Genomic DNA, 5,124 nt, shown 5'->3' with positions numbered 1-5,124 from the left:
GTGTTGGAACATGCACGTCACACTCCCCATTTCTAGCTGACTCTTTTCCAGACCTAGACATTTGTTTCTAGAAGGCACAGATTCTTTTTTTGTTTTAAAGATTTATTTATTTATGCATACAAGAACTGGGGTATAGGCCAGAGGGGGGTGGTGAGAGTATTCACCAGAGACAGAGTGGGGAGCAGAACAGGCAGACTGACTGAACTACACTGCTAAGGGGAGCAGCAGGCAAGTCAGGAGAGGTCTGCTGCACCATGTGGGTGGCTCCCTGGCCGGGGATGGCTTCACAGTGCTGTGCTTAACACCTTGCACCACCAGGGAGGCCCAGAAGGCACAGATTCTCTGGGCTGTGGAGCTACTCTGAGATTCTTGCTTACAAAATTGGAAGTGCTGCAGTTCTTGTCCCAAGACCATCTGCCTGTGTCTATGCAGGCGTCTCTTTTAACAAAACTCCTTTTCCAAAGCAGCAGCAGGTGCTGCCCCCCTGTATCTATGCAGGTGCCTCTTTTTCTTAATCAACCTGGTCTTTTAAAATGCTAAATAGATAAATAAATAAGTTTTGAAGGGTGGCCCTGATTTGGGGAGGGCTTCCAGGCAGCAGAACCTCACACCCTCCTGGCCCACACTGGCCCTTCTTGGCCCCAGTGAAGGAGGAATTTCCCACAGTCTTCTGCTGAGGCCCTGGCTATCCAAAGAACAAACAACACGCAACCCTGCGTGGAGGGGCCTGCGGTCCTCCCCACAGAGGCGGGGGCTATGGAGGGTGTGGAGTGGAGACAGCTGCTTCCAGCCCAGATAAGGCCATTGGGCTCATATTTTCCATTTCCAGAATCCTCCCCCTCAGGTCCCAGCCCCTGAGCCTCGGCCCCCGTGGCCTGCTGAGGTCTCCACTGATACACCCCTGCTCCCCGCCCTCCACTCTGGACTCCAGAGCCAAGAGGGGTGACTGAGATCCTGAAAGTGCAAGCACCCTAACATAGCCTGTCTGGGCCACTGGGAACTGGAAAGTGGCCTCTGAGGCCAGACTGGCCAACTTAGGGCCCTCACAGCTCTCTCATATCCTGACTCTTGGGCCTCCGGAAGTCAGCCCAGAGATGGGAGGATGGAGGACAGCGCCTCCTCTTACAACAACAGTCCCTGCATGTACGCTTTCTGCCCAGCCCAGAGGTCTCTGAGATGCAGAGGGGCAAGCAGTCATCATTTAGGGCCAGACCTGGGCCTCAAACTCTGGATTCCTTCTCCCTTCTCCCTGACCCCCTCCTCAACTTGCAACCAAAAGACCTGGCCCCTCATCCCTGCCTGGTCTGCTTCCCCTCCCCCTTCCCAAACTATTTATAGGGCCTGGCTCAGTGGCTTCCAGGAGAGAGGGGCCAGAGTTCCCGGGCCTTCCCCAGGGGCCCCAAGGCTGGGCAGTGTCTGCTTTCAGCCCAGCAAAAGGCCTCGTCACTCAGAGTGAGCAGTGGGGGTGGGGAGGCCAGGCCAAGGTGGGGGGCTGGGCAGGGGCCTGAGCTGGGGCCCTTGGAGCCTTTTCCGTCCCTAGATAAGCTAGACTTCTTTAGAAGCATTTGGGAGACTAACTGGGGCTAAGGGCTTATATGGAAGGTCTCAGAGGGCACCAGCCTCTCCTGGGGACGGCCTGGAGGATGGAGACCAAGCAGCTGGCCCACCAGGCTGCCCTATATGTCCCCAGAGGCATCTTGCTCTAACAAAACAGTCCCCCTGACCCATAGACCCCCTCCATCCACAGGGAGAATGCCTGAGGGTGCCATTCAAGCCCCTTCCAGGAAAATGCACAGAGCTGTGATCATGCTTCTGCTGGTCCCTCCGCCTGCAGCAATCCTCCCACTTGCCATCCTGTCTGACAAACTCCCATTTGTTCTTTGAATCTTCAGAGCCCAGTTCAAATACTACCTCCTCTGGCAAGGTTTCTCTGATGACGCCTGTCACCACTCACCCCCACTCCTTATTACCACTTCCAGCCCAACCATGCCCATAGGAATACATTCTACACTTTCTTGTCTCCCTCTTTCAGTGTGAGGCTTGTGTCTCTCTTAAACAATGATCTCCGTTTGGGGTGTATTGGTGCAGGACCCAATCCCCCTGAAAGGGTGGGGGACCCTGTCTCCTTATTTATCCCTCTGCCCTCCTCCCCCGCTTCTCCCTTCCCCAAGCTCCAATAGCCAATGCTTGGTGAATGAATGATTGTGTGAACTAGTGATTGAACAGGGAATGGCGATGGAAAGAACTGGGGTGGGGGGCGGGGAACAGGGAATACACCTGTGTCTCCCGTGCCCTGGAGTAACTGCCTGCTGTCCCAGTGGGCGGGAAGGCAGCAGGGGCAGCCCAGGCCAGGTCTCAGGGACTCGGCTCAACCCTGGGCGGCAGCCAGATCGGTCACTCTCATTCTTTCCAGATCAAAGTTCCCCCAGGGAATAGCCTGGAACCTGACACTGGCAGTGGGGGGTAGGGGGTTAGCCGAGTTCGGGAGGAAGGCACAGAGAGACAGGGCACTGTCCCCAGCTCCAGGGACACCAGGCTGAGTGGGATGAGGGGCTGGACTCGCATACACACTCCCAGCCCCTCCCTCAGAGGAAGGGCCTTGGCAGGTGGAGAACTTCCAGCTCCAGAGCCTCCTGTCCCAGACCCTCCCCTTACACCCCCTCCCAGGGTCCAGGGCTCAGCTCCTGGCTCTGCCACCCCCTATATCAGCTCTGACTTACTCCCAGAGGCCTCTCCTCCACCCTTCAGGTATGTCTTTCTCTGTCTCCCAGTCTCTCTGCTCCTTTCTGTCTCTGTTCTCCATATTTCCCTATTTCTCTGTATCTTTTTGTTCCCTTTGGTCCTTGCACAGCCGTCTTTTTTTCCCACCTCTCTGGGTCTCCCTAGACTTGAAGGAAAATGGAGACACGTGTCAGCCCTTTCTTCTAAAGAGGAGCTGTGTTCACATTCCTCCCGACAGTCTACAGTGCACAGATTTTTGCTGGTGGGGAGACTGAGAGAGGCTGGGAGAGCCTGGAGCCCAATGCCCCTGATGCAGCCAGTGCTCCTTGGTGCCCTGGGGCTGCTAAGTCTGAGCCAGACCTAGGCCACCCACAGCCACATGAGCAAGCAGGGAGACGTGGGCCGAGCAGCTCTGAGGTAGGAGAGCCCCACCACGGTCACTCCTCCTCAGGCCAGCCTTCATGTGGGGTTCACATCACAGTTTGACTTCGTGCTCCCCACCTCCCTGTGCAAGCTGCGTACAAGCACACAGCACTGGGCATTGACTAAGAGCACAGGACTCTGAATTTCAGTGGCAGCTCACCACTCTGTACCTCTGTTTTCTTTTTTTTTTTTTTAAGATTTATTTATTTATTTATGCATACAAGAACTGGGATACAGGTCAGAGGTGTGGGGGGTGAAAAGATTCACCAGAGACAGAGTGGGGAGCAGAACAGACAGATCTACTGAAATACACTGCAAGAGAGGTCTGCTGTGCCATGTGGGTAGCTCCCTGGTCAGCGGGGATCAAACTCCTGCTGCAGAGGCTGCGGATAGCTTCATAGTGCTGTGCTTAACCCCGTGCTTCACCAGGGAGGCCCTGTACCTCTGTTTGCTTATCCATAAAATGGGGGTCATCATAACAGTATCTGCTTCCTAGGCTTGTCCTGAGTGTTAAATGAGCTCAAGTTTGTAAGGCCCTACAACTGGCACACGGGAGCACTGTGCTTACACATGTATAAATATTAGTTCAATGAGTTCAATAAATATGCATATGTGCTTCAAACTGGATTCTCAATTAAAGACCATGGTTGTGCTCCCTTTTCTCCTGTCACCCCAGGCTGAGCCAGACTCTGGTCCCCAACATGTTCTAACAGGCCTGATGTGAGCAGTTCAGGTAATTCAAGTCGAGGAGAACACACACTTCTGGGTGTGTGCGTGTCACAGATCTGCTTGTGGAACAACACCCAGTTAACTGTGCTGTGTCCCCCACAGAGGAATGGCATCACTTCTGTGCAAGGTGGTTGACACCCTCTCCTGCGCCAAATGCAGAGACATGAGATTCTTTTTAATTAATAATTAAGTGAGAGGGACATATTTGTGGACAAGAAATGGAGACAGGCAGAGGCAGGGAGAGAAGGGGCTGAGGCTGGCTATCCCTGGGCTGGGAAGGGAGGGTGAGCAGAACATGTAGGGCGTGGGCCGCCATGGATGGGATCCTAGCCTGGCTGGTTTTGGGACCTGTGCCACCATTGGTGACCACAAACCACAGAAGCTACATCTACCCTCAAGGTCATGGCGAAACCAAAGCCACATGCTTTTGGCTGGGCCCTCAGCAGTCACCAAGTTCAAAGGGACTGTCCCCAAAATGCATCTCTCACATGAAATGGAGGCCCCCCAGAAAACATTTCTGAGAAAACCCTGGTCTGGAGCCCAGCCGGATACAAGATGAGGCTACTAGCAGATAGCCTTGGGATTCAGAGACTCTCCAGATACCTTTATAAACAGGAATCGGGACTCACAGAGCACCAAGAAAGCAAACCCGGCAAGTGGAAGAAATGATTGCTGAGAAAAAAGTTTTAGAGCACTTTAAAGGGCACTTTCAAGTAGGTATCTTTAAAATCCTCCAAGAAATAAGAGGGATAGCAACAAATAACAAAAGAGGTTCTAAAATAAGAGTAGGACAAAGGACGAAGATTCCATTAGAAATATGGGAAATTAGATTCCCAGTCAGCCAGGGAGCTACCCACATGGCACAGCAGACCTCTTCTATCTCTCCCCCTGCTCCTCTCAGCATGCTCCCGACTCCTGTTGGGGAGCATGTCAGTCTGCCTGTTCTGTTCCTTACTCTGTCTCTGGTGAATCCTCTCACCCCCCTGTACCTCAGGCCTATACCCCATTTCGTGTATGCAAAAAAAAATAAATCTTAAAAAAAAGAAAGAAATATGGGAAATTAAAATGACAGTAATAAAAAACTAAATGTAAATAAAAAATTAAATGAGCTAAATGAGTAAATAATTAAATGAATAAATAAAAAACTAAATGAGCTAAATGTCTAAATATATAGCCAGAGAGAGACATAGTGAAGTAGAAGACTGAATTGAGGAAATCTCCAAAAACAAATCACTAAGAGACCAAGAGATG

The sequence above is a fragment of the Talpa occidentalis genome, unplaced genomic scaffold, assembly GCF_014898055.3.
Source record: "Talpa occidentalis isolate TD23 unplaced genomic scaffold, MPIMG_talOcc4v2.1 talOcc4.7, whole genome shotgun sequence".
Lineage (NCBI taxonomy): Eukaryota > Metazoa > Chordata > Mammalia > Eulipotyphla > Talpidae > Talpa > Talpa occidentalis.
Note: the sequence above shows the minus strand (reverse complement) of the source record.